The sequence below is a fragment of the Dendrobates tinctorius genome, unplaced genomic scaffold (genome assembly GCF_039654945.1).
Source record: "Dendrobates tinctorius isolate UK_male_01 unplaced genomic scaffold, ASM3965494v1 ptg000134l, whole genome shotgun sequence".
NCBI lineage: Eukaryota > Metazoa > Chordata > Amphibia > Anura > Dendrobatidae > Dendrobates > Dendrobates tinctorius.
This window is the reverse complement of record NW_027361802.1, coordinates 25403103-25420589: the sequence shown is the minus strand read 5'-3', so window position 1 is coordinate 25420589 and position 17487 is coordinate 25403103.

Genomic DNA, 17487 nt, shown 5'->3' with positions numbered 1-17487 from the left:
TGGGAATTTTAGGCCTAACTTCCCTTTTTTGGGCAGTCTGTCACTTTCGTTATATCCAGCAGTCTTTTTTATCCAAAAACTAAAAAAAATGTATACAGTCTGGCTGAGGCCCGGTGTATCTGTGGTGTAAAAAGTTTTGCTTTGCAGACATACGTTGCATAGTTCTGTCTGCTAGTCTTGTTCTACTCATTATATTTTGTTTTCAAAAATCAACACAAAACCTAAAAAAAAATGAATACAGTTTGTTATCTCAGGCGGAGGACTGGTGTATCTGTGGTGGAAAAATCTTCGCTTTGCAGGCATACTGATCAAATATAATTTTTCTCCAAATAAATACATTTGTATTGAGCATTTAAAATATTTCAGTAGTCCATTTAAAATGGGCAAGGCAAGGGGCACGGGACAGGGAAGTGGATGTGATGCTGATGGTGCTTGTAGAGGACGAGGCCGTGGCCAAGCTGAAAGTGGGCCACAGCAAAGACCCACATGTTCGCGCTCGACCTTCCTGTTCCAGTTTCTAGGGGACCGCAGCACACCACTATTCAAGCCAGAGCAGTGTGAAACTGTTGGTTGGATAGCTGATAATTCTTCCAGTCACTTAGCCACCACCACCACGTCTTCCACACGGTCAAGTCTAAGTAGCCGTGAGTGTGGACCGGATATTACTCACCCTGATCCTCTTTCCTCCTACCAGGCTGAGTGCCCTGATACAACTGATCCCACACTCGGACACTTCGAAGAGCTGTTCAGTTTTCCATTTGGAGATTCGTGCCTCTCGCCTGCTCCACTTGAAGCGGGGCAAGATGATATTCCATGTAGCGATGCACAAATCTTTGAGCAGCCACGGTCACAAGAGGTGGACGATGATGAGACACAATTGCCGGAAAGCCAGGAGGAGGAGCAGGGTGCGGATGTGGATGACAAGGTGGTGGATGACATAGTGACTGACCCAACCTGGCAGGAGGACATGCAGAGCGAGGACAGCAGCACACATGGGGAAGGAGGCATATCACCCTAACAGGCAGGAAGAAGCAGTGTGGTGGCCACAGACCACAGACAGAAGGCGTGCATCCGTTCCCCATAACACCAACAGGACGGAAGTTGCCATTCCAACTGTTAAATCTTCCCGAGTCTGGTCATTTTTTAAGACTCTGCCGATAACCCCAAACAGGCCATTTGTAGTAATTGCCATGCCCGCATCAGCAGGGGAGCAAAACTACCAGCCTGACCACCACCAGCATGATTAGGCATATGGCAGCAAAGCACCTGACTTTGTGGGCAGAACCCCAGGCTCCAGGAACACTGTCTGCAGGTGACAACACTGATTCTTTCACTGTTTTGCGTACAAGCCAATCCCCAGTTCACCGTGCCTGTGAAGATGCCTTGGACCCTGCACTTGTTGTTGCCCACAGTCAACAAACACCATTATCAAGCCCGTCCACGTCCTTATCCCAGCCCAACCTTCATTTGTCTATACCCCAACCATTGGAATGCAAGCTTAAATACGCAGCCAATGCCCCACAGGCCACAGTACTTGCCGGCTCTAAGGCAAGGTGTGCTCACACACGTACCTTGCCTGGCCCATGTGCTTAACCTCGTGGTTCAACATTTTCTCAAAAGCAACCCAGAGCTGCCAGATCTGCTAGTGAAAGTACGCCGTCTGTCTGCCCATTTTAGAAAGTCAGCTACAGCTTCAGCCGCCCTTGCCGGGCTTCAGCAACGTTTGCAGCTTCCAGCTCACCGACTGGTGTGTGATGTCCCCATGTGTTGGAACTCTACACTGCATATGTTGGAAAGAATTTGTGAGCAGAAGAGGGCAGTTGTTGACTACCAGCAACAACAAGGCCATCGATATTCAGTTCAGACTCCACACATAAGACCTCAGGAGTGGACATGGATGTCAGACATATGTGCCATCCTCCAGAACTTTGATGACTGCACCAAGATGGTGAGCGGCAATGACGCCATAATTAGCTTCACCATCATGCTTCTCAGCATTCTGAAAACCTCTCTGCTCACAATTAAAGATGATGCATTGCAGGTAGAGCACGAGGACATGGAGCAAGGAAACATACAGGGTGATTACACTCAGCCCAGCCTCATGTCGTCGCAATGTGGATTGGTAGACAATGAGGAGGAAGAAGAACAGGAGCTACTTTCATCTGCCATAGATGGTACTACAAGCACAGCTGTCATACCGTCTGTTCAGCGGGGATGGCCTGAGGACAGGGAGGAGGATGATGAGAAGGAGGACAGCATGGTCTGTCATCCTGTTGGTGAGTACACGGAAGTCTTGCCTGTTAGTAGTCTGGCACGCGTGGCTGACTTTAAGTTGCACTGCGTTTCCCTTGACCCTCGCATTATAAAAATTTTTGGTGACACTCATTACTGGTTGGTGACACTTCTAGACCCATGCTACAAGGAAAATTTTTAATATCTTCTTCCAGAGGCAGACAGGTATACAAAAATGTTGCTGTACCAGAGGGCCCTTGTAGTGGAATTTCTGAAAAAATGCCCATGTGAGAACACTGGCAGCAGATGTCAGAGTTTGTTGTACAGCCAAGGAGTCAGAAGTAAAATCCAGCTCAGGCAGAGGAACAATGGCAAAGTTCTGGGACAGTTTTCTCAGACCCTCTCATCGTGCCGCCACAGAGGCAAGGGGTGCTGTCAGAAGACGTGCAATGTTTGGGAAAATGGTGAGGGAGTACCTTGCAGATCGTACAACTGTCCTCTGGGATTCCTCTTTGCCTTTTAATTATTGGGTATTCAAGCTGGACATGTGGCATGAACTGGCTCTCTACGCCTTGGAGGTCCTGGCCTGCCCTGCTGCTAGCGTTCTGTCAGAGCGGGTTTTTAGTGCCACAGGTGGAATTATAACAGATAAGCGCATCCGCCTGTCAACTGACAATGCTGACAGGCTGAATCTTATAAAAATGAACAAGGGCTGGATTGGGCAAGACTTCTGGACACCACCGAATGAAAACCTCAAATACATTGTCTTTTTTGTGGAGGTGTATTCTCATGCACCTCTTCACAACCACACATGGGTATCCACTTCCTGATTTGGTCTGCTTGGTGTTATCCTCCTCCTTATCCTCATCCTTATCATCCACAACCAGTAGAACACCAGGGTGAACGTATTCCGTGATGCAAAAGTCACTCAATTTTTTGGCAAGGGTGTTTTTATGATGCCCGTTACTAATTTTAAACCAAAACAAATGTTACTCCCCCAGGGGGAAATCTAATAAAAATGAGATTTACGTATATTCTTCCCATTTATTCTTATCATTGTCTCCTCATTCTCCACCACTAGATCCAATTTTTGGCAAGGGTGTCTATGATGCCTATAGTATATTTTTAAAAAATGTACCCCCCCATGGGGAAATGTTTGTCAGCCCATGCTCTGCGTGAATGGGCATTACAAGTTTAGGAGACCTGATCCTTTACATTGGGCCTAGTTTTTAAAGAGGCCTTCATCAATGTCTCCTCATTCTCCGCCACTAGATCACCCGGGTTATCGTGTCCTGTGCTGCTACAGGCAGTCCAATTTTTGGCAAGGCTGTTTTTATGATGCCTGTTAATAATTTGAAACCAAAACAAATGTTACTCCCTCAGGGGGAAATCTCATAAAAATGAGATGAACGCATATTCTTCCCATTTATTCTTATATTTTCCATTTTTCCTATCTGTGGAACATCCTCTTGTGACCTAGTGTATTCCTCTCCAATATAAAAATAGTGAAATACTATTATATGATATTTTTATTTATATCCCTGTCTCTGAGCTGTTGCTAGGGACAAACATATCTCGTTGAACACATTCTGGCTTCATATCTATGAACCTTTGTTCACCCCTCCCTTTTGTTATTTTCTTTCATAGGTGGATTCACATTTTTTATTTATTTGTTAGATTTCAGTATGATTTATCATTATGTCTCCTCATTCTCCACCACTAGATCACCAGGGTTAATGTGTTCTGTGCTGCTACAGCCAGTCCTATTTTTGGCAAGGGTGTCTATGATGCCCATAAATTTTTTTTAACAATTTTACTCCCCCAAGGGTAAATGTTTGTCTGCCCATTCACTTAGTGTATGGGCATTACGAGTCTAGGAGACCCGATCCTTTAAATTGGGCCTAGTTTTTAATGAGGCCTTCCTGAGCGTCTCATCATCCACCGCCACTAAATCACCAAGGTTAACGTGTTCCGTGCTGCTACAGCCAGTCTAATTTTTGGAAAGGGTGTCTATGATCCCCATAAAATATTTTTTAAAAATGTAACCCCCATGGGGAAATGTTTGTGAGCCCATACATTTAGTGTATGGGCATTACGAGTCTAGAAGACCCGCTCCTTTTTTTTTAGGAGGCTCTCGTCCATGTTTCTTCCAAGGGGGGATTGGGGTGCGTGGAAATTTAGTTCAAGGCGGCCCTTGAATTCAATGCATAAGGAAACTGTATGGCAGGACCAACTGAAGACTGTGAAGTGGGTTTTCATGTGGCCTTCCAGTATCTGGGTTCAAAGGCATATCGGGGTGCATATGATTTGATAGCAGGGCAGGCCTTGCATTCAGTGCAACATTTTTTCTGGAGGCCCTCCTGTACCTCTCGTGAAAGGGGTATTGGGGTGCGTTGTAATTCTTGGCAGCCCAGCCACTCACTGCATAGGCAATAACAGCATAGGAGACCCACTGTTTAATAATGGCCCTTTAAGAATATTAATGCCGCTTGATGCCCCTCTAAAAATAGGCTTTGTGACTTTAAGAGTCCCTCCTTCAGAAATCAAACAAGATGTGTCTCCTTATGTGTCACACACCACATGGCAAGCTATGGTTGCTAAATTTTACAATGACATTTCCCAGTGAGCGCATTAGTATTGGTTGAAAGCAATGTTAAAGTTGAAAAACGCATCAAAAACGCTGCGTGTGAACATAGCAAAAGTGGTGGAACATTTCGGTCTGGGGTTAATTATTTTGCCTTATATACAAGTCATTAACCTTGAAAGGATGTACCTTAACATATTTCCCATCAAAATCCATTTTGGTTTTGTTTTTGTATGTTTTTTGGTGCACCTATAAAAATGGCATGAAACTCTGACAACATTGCTTACAGCTATAACCTAGGAGTCAGAAATGCTTCCAGGGGCCATCCCCATGATGCTCCTGTGTCATTTGAGCAGTGTTTCCATAATTTTCTGGCCTTTTTTTTTTACCTCAAAAGGACCACCAGAGGGGATCGCGGTAAAAATGCTCAGGTCTCCCATAGACTTACATTGGACTCGTTGTTCTGTCCGAGTACCCGAGTATTCCAATTTGCTCGACCCGAGCATTTTAGTGCTCGCCCATCACTAGCTGTAACCTCTGGAATGAGCTTTGTAAATACCCAAGGAGCCATGGAAAGCCTGAACGGTAGCCCCCTGTACTGAAAGCGCTTGATCCGTTTGTCTATGTACAAGGCTACGTTCAAGTACTGCTGATCTTCCGCCTGTATTGGGATATGGTAGTAAACATCCTTTAAATCCAGGACGCTCATGTAACAATCTGGGAACAGCATCTTGATGGTCGATTTTATAGACTCCATCTTGAAGAGCCTGAAGATCAGAAATTTGCTCAGTCCTTTCAGGTTAACTTTAGTCCTGAAGCAGCCATCAGGCTTTTTTATTAGAAATAGGAATCCTTTACCCCCCCCCGCTGATGTACCGGCACCTCCATCAACACTTGTTTGTGTATTAAAGCTAACACTTCTGCTTCCAGGGCTAATTGCTCCACAGGACTTCTGGGGGAGGATATCTTAAATGTGTGACTGGGAGTGGACCTGAACTTTAACTTTAGCCCTGACTGAATTATTCTTTAGATTCCAGGGATTGGATGAAATTCTCTCCCAGACAGGGTGGAAGTGGAACAGCCTTTCTCCTACATCACTTGGAAGGCTTCCTAGCCTCAGAGGAAGGGCCTCCAAACATAAAGCCTCCGCTCCTTGGCTTCCTATCCTTCCTCTTCCCTTGTTCTCTGTGGGACTTGTTCCTATTGTACCTTCTCTTATGAAAGGAACTTTTATAGTGAAAGGACACGGACAAGGAAACCCTTTCTTTCTGTGTGCTGCCTTATTCGGTATGTCATCTAGTGCCTGCTCAAAGAGATATTTGCCCTCACATGAGATCGAGCATAACTTAGCATTAGATTAGATATCCCCAGGCCAGCTCTTGAGCTACAATGCTCTACGGGCAGCTTTTGACAAGTTTGCTGATCGGGCCGCCAATCTAAAGGAGTCTGCCGAAGCATCAGTGTGGAAGGCAGCAGCTCCCTGCATTAGCTAAATATTTCCCAGCATCTTTTCTCTTGGAGTGTTATTTTTGTATATGCTCCTGTAGTTGCTGGAACCAGACCATCATAGATCTAGCTGTGCAAATTGCTGCTATTGCAGGCTTCACTGCTCCTGCTGTAGATTCCCATGTTTGCTTAAGGTATATTTCAGCTTTCTTATCTAGGGGGTCATTAAGGGCTCCCAGATCTTCAAAAGATAATGTAACGACCCCCTGCGCAACCTACCGCCGCGGGCTGCACACTGAAATAGGAGAAGTAACTGAGGAACGTAGGTGAACTCACTAGACTGTGCACAGGACCTGTCTCATGTGACTCTGGGGAAGTGGCCGGGGAACGGTGGAGATCTTCTCTAGACTGTGTACAGGACCTGTCCCACGTGACTGTGGGGGAGTGGTCGGGGGCGGAGCCTGGCGCCGACAGCCAGCGGGGACAAAGAAAGCCAGAGACAAGTCAATGCGTGCCGAGGTCAAAACCGAGAGATCCGGTGAGGTACTGTGGGCTGAGACATAGGGGTAGTCAAGTCAAAGCCAGAGGTCAAAAAGCCAGAATGAGCAGTGCGGTACAAAAGGGACAAACTGTAACGGAGTAACAATAGCCAAGCCAGAAGGTGAGAACTGAAGAAGACAATAGTACGAAAACATGAGACAGAGAACAGAGTGAGCGGACAGACCAGGTCATATACGAGAGGCAATCAAGCAATGCAGTATACACGCACACCAGGGGATCAGACACACAGTCAGAACAAAAGTATAACTGACAGAGAATCTTAGGAAGGGGTATATATGTCCCTCCCAGATCAAAAAAGAGGCACACATTAACCCCATGATGGCAGGGGTGGAACCTCATCCGTAACCATGACAGATAAGGTGGACGTTTCAGAGGATTTTGCCACTGCCACATCAATCCTAGGGGTCTTCTTCCCTAAGCCCGCTTCCTCCTCGTCAAATGAGTACCTTCTTTTTGACGCAAATGGCAGTGGACCCTTCCTCTCCAGTCTTTTCCATTTTTTGTCAATGAGCATTTTAGTTTTCTTATTGACTGGGAATGAGCATCTCTTCCTCTGTTCTAAACCCCCAAACATGATGTCTGGAACTGTCCTAGGGTTTTGGAATCTCTAATGCCCATGTAATGCTGTAATGCACCAACCTGTCAGTGTCTTCCGCCGGAAAACAGGGTCTACCACCTGGTCTTTATCCTGTAATATTATTGACTCATCGAAATCAGATGCCTGCTGATTTGGTCTCTTTTTTCCCCTTCCCCTGCCCCATTAAATGTTTCAATGAATCCTGGACCCCTGATCTTATTATGGATTTTAAATCCATAGCAAAACTGGAGGTTTCCTCCGAGATAGTGTTCTGAATGCAGTAGGAACACAGCCGCTTTGTGTATGTGCTGGATTAGCTGTCCCTGCACAGTGCATATTCTCTGTTATTCTGCTTGGCACTACACTTCATGGGTGTCACGACTCTTCTGCTCAGTGAATGATTGCTATGCTGTTCTATGGAAACTGTCTTGCTGTCTGTGTCTTGATTGATAATTTGGTTGTCCAATACTGAAAGGGGCTTGCTGGGCAATTGGTGCTTTGATTGACAGCTCTGCTGTTCAATCTGTGACTGGGGCGTGCGGGACTTTCTGCAGGTGTTGTGTTTTGGTAATTGTATACCTATTTAACTTAGCTGTTTGCCTCTGATCCCTGCCAAACGAAGTTTGTGCTTACTGGTGAGTGTTAGCCTGATTCTGTTGCTCTGAGTTCTGATCTTCTGCTGCCTTACCCTTTGGACCGTGTTCTGACTACCCCTTTGTCTTGTCCTTCGACTTTTGCTCTGCTATCTCTTGTTATTGACCCTGGACTGTTACCTGACTTACGCCTTTGTCTTTTCCCTTGGTTATCTACGTACTCTCTTGGCATTGACCCCAGAACATCTGACTCTTCTGTCTCACAGCCTGTCCGTGAGTAGTGATTAGCGTCACCTTAAGTCTGGCCATACACTTTTTTTTTTCCTCAACAATGGACCCAGTTCGTGCACTCTGTGATCAGGTGATGTATCTGGCACAGATGGTTCAGGATCTTGCTAGGGATCACCAGAGGCTAGAATCAGCACAGTTCCAGCTACAGTTCCAGGGTCAGTTTATTACTCTGGGTGGATCCCAAAGCGCTCCGCTATCATCAATAGTTATGACTCCTGGACTCTGTGATGTACAGTTGACCTTTCCCGAACCAGTTGTGGCACTTCCCGACAGATTTTCGGGGGAGGATCAATTTAAGGTATTTAAGGAGAGCTGTAAATTATTCTTTACGCTACGACCCCGGTCTTCTGGGGATGACTCTCAGGGGGTGGGTATAATTATGTCCCTATTGCGGGGGGGGTCCTAAGACTTGGGCATTCTCTTTGTCACCACTAGCTTGAGAACGCTCTTCTGTTGATGCCTTTTTTGATGCTTTGGGGATGATTTATGACATACCTGATAGAGTCCAGGTCGCAGAATCTAAGATCATGAACCTGATACAGAGGGGCCGCACCGCTGAAGATTACAGTTCAGAGTTCCGTCAATTGTCATCTGAGGTTCTATGGAACAATGCTGTTCTCAAGTGTCAGTTTCACCGTGGCCTTACGGATGCCATTAAGGACACTCTGGCTTTGCATTCTCCACCCTTTTCTTTGGGGGAGGCCATAACTCAGGCCATTCGTATGGATCGCAGAATTCGGGAGAGAAGTAATGAGCGACAAGTAGTTTCGGTCATCCTTCCCGAGTCAGTTTCCTTACCTGAGACGGTGCCTATGGAGGTTAGAACTGCCAGCTCTCAGGCCGTGGGGCGGAGATATCAGCGTGATCTGGGACTCTGATTCTACTGTGGTCATGCTGGACATTTTCTCAAGGATTGCTCGATTCGCCCTCAAGCAAACAAGCCATTGGTAAAACGCCTAAGTCTGGGTGATATTCAAGGTCACCCAGAATTCCAGGTACCCTTTTGCTCCTCATTTAAAGTGCTGTTGAACATGGAACTATGTTTTCAAAACCTGTGGTTATCTACACTTTCTTTCATTGACTGTTGGTCTGCAGCAAACTTTATTGATTCTGGACTGGTTCTTAAATTAGGATTAGGGACAGTTAGATTGGAAAGACCTATTCAGATTGCTGCTATTGACAAAACACTGTTACTCCAGAACATTGTCCAGCTGGTAACAGTGGAATTCACACTAAAAGTGGGAACACTTCACTCCGAGTCCATCTCCTGTTATGTCTTGGATAACCTGCTGAGTTGGTGTTGGGGTTTCCTTGGCTGCATATTCATAATCCTGAAATTGATTGGTGGCAAAAGGATATTTTTAAGTGGGGCCCCAACTGTCATAAAAAGTGTTTTCATCCTGTGCAAATTTGCTCCGCTAGTCTGGAGGATCTGCCGGCATACCTGAAGGACTTTGGAGATGTGTTCTCAGAAAAAGAGTACTCAAAATAAGGTTTTGTGGATATCATCCGCGCTGCTGTGAAGAATGAATGTCCAGGAGTATTGGAGATAAAGATGATGGTTTATTCTCAACGCGTTTCAAAGTCACTAAGACGTCTTCCTCAGGACTTAGGATGGCATCTCCTGAGGAAGAAGTCTGTTGATATTCACAACCTTATTTTGAATACCCTGAATAGGCCACTAGCTTGACCAGTGGATCTTCGGCAGCTGACAAACTCTGAGTTTTTTCATGCTATATTTATTGGAAACATTAGGTGAGTGCAATCTCAATCTATATCTTGAAATCTCCATCGGATAAGACCCTATTGCACTTTTCTTTCCTGCAGTGTCTTTGATTATTCTTGGAAAAAGAGGCAGAGATACTCCCTCCCCATCATCCTTATGATTGCATTATTCCTAATGCCAAATTGACTAACGCTCGCCTGTACAACTTGTCAAGACTGGAACAGTCCGCTATAAGAGTATGTCAAGAAAAGTTTATGGAAGGGTCATATCCATCCCTCCTCCTCACCTGTAGTGGCTGGATTCTTCTTTGTGAAAAAGATGGGAAGCTCTGCCCTTGCCTCGATTTCCGTGAACTGAACAAAATTATGGTTAGAAATACTTAACTACTTCCACTCATCCCCAACCTATATAATCAGCTTACTGGGGCCAAATGGATTTCTAATCTTGACCTTAGAGGGGAATATAATCTGATACGGATCCGGGAGTGTGATGATTGGAAGATAGCGTTTTTAACATCTGAGTGTTTATTTGAGAACCGGTCATGCCTTTTTGTTTAACCAATGCAGCGGCTGTCTTTCAGAACTTTATGAATGACATTTTTACTGTGGTATACCTTGATGACATTCTAATCTTTTCATCTGATCTGGATTCGCACTATGAGCATGTTCGTTATGTTTTACAGAGACTCAGAGAAAATTCTTTGTCAAATTAGAAAAATGTACTTTCTCTGTTCAGGAAATATCATTCTTGCGGTTGATCATTTCTGATGAAGGGTTTAAGATGGATCCTGGAAGGTGCAAGCTATAATTGATTGGGTTCAACCTCGCAATCTTAAAGCACTACAGCGGTTTCTAGGATTCGCCAATTATTATAGAAAATTTATTAGGGTTTTTTCACAGATTGTTAAACCTCTTATTAATCTCACATGTAAGGGAGTGAATCTAAAGGTTTGGTTGTCAGATGCCATTGAAGCCTTTAATAGACTAAAAGAGTGCTTCATGACCACTCCAGTTTTGATTTAACCTGATCTTATGAAACCGTTTATCGTAGAGGTGGATGCCTCAGAGTTTGGGGTGGGAGCTGTTCTGTCTCAAGGTCCTAAAACCCTGACGAACTTAAGGCCATGTGCATTTTTTTCTAGGAAGTTTTCAGCTGCTGAGAAAAATAATGATGTTGAAAATCGTGAACTGCTTGCTGTCAAGTTAGCGTTTGAGGAATGGAGGCATTTTTTGGAGGGAGCTACTCATCAGGTCATGGTTGTGACTGATCACAAAAATGTAGCTTATATTGAGTCTGCTAAACATTTAACCCCTAGACAGGCCAGGTGGTCGCCTTATTTTTTTCTACATTTAATTTTTTCATTACGTTCAGGCCGGGGTCTAAGAAAGTGAGGGCTGACGCCTTGTTATGCAGCCTTGATTCAGTTTCTCCACCAGAAAAGCAGTCCTCATTCTTCCTCAGGGTATAGTAATTTCTATGGTATCCTCAGAATTGGAAGCTGAGATTTGCCAAGTCCAGTCTTTGGCTCCTTCTGCTACTCCTGGATCTAAATTATTCTATCTGTATCTCAGATTACGTCTGTTGCAATACTTTCATGACTCTATCTTGAGTGGTCACCCCGGGGTTACTGCTACACAGAAAGATATGTAGACTTTTTTGGTGACTGGCCATCCATGTTTAACGACAATAAAAGTTTTGGATCCTCTTGTGAGGTTTGCTCACACGCTAAAGTTTGTCCTAACCGGCCGGTAAATTGGCTCCATTGCCTATTCCAGAAAGACAGTGGACTCATTTGTCCATGGATTTCATCACTAATTTTCCTTTCTCTAGTGGGAAAACCATTATTTGAGTGGTGGTTGCCTGATTCACTAAACATGCCCACTTTGTCCCATTATCAGGGTTGCCTAATGCTGAGACGCTTTCCAGGTTATTCATCAATCATGTGGTGAGATTGCATGGCAATCCCTTGAACATTGTATCTGATGGGGGGTGGTTTGTCTCAAAATTCGGGAGTGTTTTGTAAGAGATTGGGGACTGACCTGTCATTTTCTATTGGGCCTTCCCTAGTAAGGATACAGAGATAAAGGGACTTCTTTTGGTGGAGATCACTTACCATTCAGAAGTTCAGTCCAGGGTATCGGAGATGAAGGCAGGGAACGTTTGCATGAACGTTCTCCTCTGGAGGTGGTGGGCTCATGACCTGCATTGATCCACTGGCTGATCTTGCTTTCACCTGCCCGACTGCTACTGTTGCATCCCTGGCGATGTTGCTATTGCCGCTGATGTTGCTGTGGGGCCTGCTGCTACGGTATCTGCTAAGGAACATCCATTGCTACGAGGCTTCCACCATCTTGGATCATCACCCTATAAGTAGGGATGGTCCAATCACACCTCCTCCGGTACCGCACTGATCACAGGTCATTCATTTTCAAATCAGGCGCGATGTACGCTGGGAGCCTTGACCAGCCCTGCGCATGCACAGACCAGGATGGCCGTGCTATCTCAGTCGGTAGCGACATCAGGACATGTCGGATATTACAACCGGCATCCTGTGTGTGCATAGACCCGGCGGCCATGCTTTCCAGCGCGCTCGTTAGCGGGATGCGGCGGAATTTCCACTCGCACACCCCGCGAGTGCACAGCCCCAGAAGCATGTTCCGGCGCAATCAGCACGGGGTGTTCCTGCAGCCCCGGCGTGCGCATGCCCGGGACCTTGTGTCGGCCAGACATTCAGCAAGAGGCCTCTGCCTACACGGCGCTGCGCCATCCTCCTGAACAGTGAAATGCGATCCCTGCATGGAAGACATCTTGTTCCTGGACACCCTCCACACCGGGGTCCGCTTTTTCATTCGGTTCCCTCAAGAACCAACTGAGGAGAGGTACCACCCTTTTATTCAGTAGGTTTCCTGTCCTTGATGGGTGGGAAAAATATGCGCTTTAATGTCCATTTTTACTTGCATTTTTCCCGCATTCATATGAATGTGTGAAAAATGCTGAAAAAGTTGACATGCTGCAGATATGAAAAAACACTTATAGTTCAAATCTGCAAGGTAAAGAAAATAATAAACATGTGCATGAGACTTCAGAATTCTCACTTTGCTGGTACTGTAAAATATAGTGGTTTGTTTACTCTTCAAATCAAATCAAATTTATTATCGCCAAGTACATATTACATATATACAAGGAATTCTTTGTGTCAAAGAGGCAACATAATATACAGTATAACAACAGATACAACAAGTAACATCTAACAAGACAGATACAGTATATAGTCTACACATGACGATTTAATTGTTGAACAGAGTGGATAGAAGCTGTTCATATGGCGGTTGGTGCTGCATTTGGGGACTCTGAAGCGACGTCCTGAAGGGAGTAGTTGGAATGAGGAGTGTCCCGGGTGAGAGGGATCGGATGAAATTTTCAATGCGTGGGATCGAATACTCTTGTCATGCGCAGTGGCTCCCCCATACCAGACTATCAGAGAGGAACAAATCAGATCTGATGACAGCATTAAAGAATAAGATCAGCAGATTCTTAGACAAACCGTATTTTTTCAGCTGACGCAGGAAGAACATCCTCTGTTGTGCTTTTCTTATAACAGCATCCACGTTTTTCCCCCATTTAAGATCATGAGAGATGATAACACCAAGGAATTTGGACTCTGTGACCCTAAGAACCACTTCGTCATGGATGTAGATTGGAAGTATCTCATGTTGATCTTTCCTAAAATCCACAACCATCTCAGCAGTTTTTTTAGTGTTGAGTACAAGATTATTGGCTTTACACCAGTCACATATTCTTTCCACCTCACTCCGATACAAGTCTTCAGCATTTCCCCTGATGAGACCAATCAGTGTCATATCATCGGCAAATTTCAAGATTTTTACTGAGTCTGCTGAAGAGATGCAATCATTCGTATAGAGAGAAAACAGTAACGGGGACAAAACACACCCCTGAGGTGCCCCGATGTTTGTGACCAAGGTGTCCGAAGTGAATGGTCCAACTTTTACACTCTGTATCCTGGCTGTCAGGAAGTTATAAATCCACAAGCATAAGTTGAGAGGGACTCCAGGAGCTACCATTTTCTTATGAAGTAAATTCGGATCAATGGTATCTTGAAGGAAGCAGTGTTTAAACAAGAACAAAAGTATTTCCTAAAAGGCAATGTTTTATTTTGTCTTCCTCCCTTCATTAGTTGTATTTTGCTCACTTGTATCTAATTCTCTCCTGTGTGATACTGTATGCTGAGCCGTGTATCTAATCCTCTCCTGTGATACTGTATGCTGAGCCGTGTATCTAATCCTATCCTGTGTGATACTGACTGCTGAGCCGTGTATCTAATGCTCTCCTGTGTGATACTGACTGCTGAGCCGTGTATCTAATGCTCTCCTGTGTGATACTGTATGCTGAGCCGTGTATCTAATGCTCTCCTGTGTGATACTGTATGCAGAGCAGTGTATCTAACCCCATCATGTGATACTGTGCGAAGCCGTGTATCTAATCCCATCCTGTGTGATACTGTATGCAGAGTGGTGTATCTAATCCTATCCCGTGTGATACTGACTGCTGAGCCATGTATCTAATCCTCTCCTGTGTGATACTGTATGGAGAGCCGTGTATCTAATCCCATCCTGTGTGATAATGTGCTGAGCCTTGTATCTAATCCCATCCTGTGTGATACTGTATGCAGAGTGGTGTATCTAATCCTATCCCGTGTGATACTGACTGCTGATCCGTGTATCTAATCCTATCCTGTGATACGTCTGCTGAGCCAAGTATCTAATCCTATCCTATACTGTATGCTGAGCCGTGTATCTAATCCTCTCCTGTGTGATACTGACTGCTGAGCCGTGTATCTAAACCTATCCTGTGTGATACTGTCTACTGAGTCGTGTATCTAATCCTATCCTGTGATACTGCATGCTGAGCCGTGTATCTAATCCCATCCTGTGTGATACTGTTTGCTGAGCCATGTATCTAGTCCTATCCCGTGATACTGTGCTGAGCCGTGTATCTAATCCCATACTGTGTGATACTGTCTGTTGAGCAGTGTATCTAATCCTCTCCTGTTATATATGGAATCCTGAGCCGTGTATCCTATCCTGTATGATACTGTATGCAGAGCGGTGTATCTAATCCTATCCTGTGATGCTGAGTGGTGTATCTAATCCTATCCTGTGTGCTTCTGACTGCTGAGCCGTGTATCTAATCCTATCCTGTGATTCTGACTGCTGAGCTGTGTATCTAATCCCATTCTGTGTGATACTGTGCTGAGTCGCGTATCTAATCCTATCCTGTGTGATACTGAATGCAGAGTCGTGTATCTAATCCCATCCTGTGTGATACTGTATGGTAAGAAAAAATATATTAAATTAAATAAAAAAGTAGTGTAAGGCTGTGTGCCCACGATGCGATTTTTAAGCGTTTTTGCCGCGATTTTCGGCGCAAAAACGTTTAAAAATCTTGTACAGAACACACCCCATGCATTCCTATGGCATTCCGCACATGCTGTGCTAATGCTGCGCTTTTTTCCCGTGGCGGAATCGCATCGCGGAAAAAATCGCAGCATGATCATTCTTTTGTGCGGAATCGCAAATAATTGCCGCGATTCCACACCCATAGGAATGCATGAGAATCTCTTACTTCCCGCATGTGGCTATGCCCACCATCCGGGAAGTTAAGCGTCTCATGTGCGGTTGGTGCCCACCGTGTGGAGGAGAGGAGACTGTCCTCCAGGCCCTGGGTACCATACCCGTGTAAAAAAAAAAGAATTAAAAAAAAAAAAAAAAAAAAAAAAAAAAAAAAAATCGGGGTATATTTACCTTCCAATGTCCCACGCTGCATTCCCGGGCCTCAGCGTTCCCAGTAATGCCTTGCGGCAAGGTCCTGTGATGACGTAGTCTCGTGTGACTCTACTATTTTACTATTGATGCTGCATAGGTGGCCTCAATAGTAAAAAGCTCGTCACACTTGTCAAACACTATGTTTGACGAGTGTGACCAACCTGTCAATCACTTTCCAAGCGATGCTTCAAATCGCTTGGAAAGTGCTTGAGAAAATCGCAGCAAAATCGCAAACAGAATAGCGGTAAAATCGCGTGGAAACAACCGCACGATTTCTGGGAAGGAGTCCGGTATTCATTGTGCGTTTTAAAACGCTACGTGGGCACATAGCCTAAAGCTGCTTCAGCGGAGTTTACATTTTCTGGCTACAGTGCAATTTTTTTTTTTTTTTTGCTGAAGTTTTAAAAGAAAATGCATTATATTATACATATACAGCACTAAAAAAAATAAAATAAAGGGAACACTAAAATACCACATCCTAGATATCACTGAACGAAATATTCCAGTTTCAAATCTTAATTCATTATATAGTGGAATGTGTTGAGAAGAATAAAACATAAAAATGATCAATGTAAATCAAAATTAATATCCCACGGAGGTCTGAGTTTGGAATGGTACCCAAAATCAAAGTGGAAAATCAAATTAAAGGCTGATCCAACGGCTGATCCAACTTCAGTGGAAATGCCTCAAGACATGTAAATGATGCTCAGTAGTGTGTACCTACACCTGGGCATGGTCCTGATGGGTCAGTAGATGTTTTCCTGAGGGATCTCCTCACAGACTTGGATTAAAGCACCAGTCAACTCCTGGACAGTCTATTGTGCAGCTTGGCGTTGGTTGGTGGATGGAACGAGACATGATATCCCAAATGTGCTCGATTGGATTCATGTCTGGGGAACGGGCGTGCCAGTCCATGGCATCAATGCTTTCATCATGCAGGAACAGCTGACACACTTCAGCCACATGATGCCTTGCATTGTCATGCATCAGAAGGAACCCAGGTCCCATGCACCTGCATAAGGACTCCCAATGGGTCTGAGGATCTCATCCCGATACCTGATGGCAGTCAGGGTACCTCTGGCTAGCACATGGAGGACTCTGCTGCCCTCAAAAAAAATGCCTCCCCATACCATTACTGACCCACTACCAAATCGGTCATGCTGCAGGATGTTGCAGGCAGAAAAACACTCTCCAGTGTCTCCCGACTCTGTCACGTGTGCTCAGTGTGAACCTGCTCTAATCCTTGAAGAGCACAGAAACCAGTGCCGAATCTGCCAATCTTGGTGTTCTCTGGCAAATGCCAATAGCATTGCACGGTGTTGGGCTGTAAGCTCAACACCTACTTGTGGACGTCGGGCCCTCATACCACCCTCAAGAAGTCTGTTTCTGACAGTTTGAAAAGACACAAGGATGTTAGTGGCCTGCTGGAGGTCATTTTGCAGGGCTCTGGCACTGCTCCTCCTACGACCCCCCCCCCTCCACGTCTCCTGGTATAAAGCCTGTCTCCTGGTATCTGCTCCATGCTCTGGACACTGTGTTGATAGACACAGCTACCCTTCTTGCCACAGTTCGCATTGATGTGACATCCTGGATGATCTGCACTACATGTGCAACTTCTCTGGGTTACTATTGTA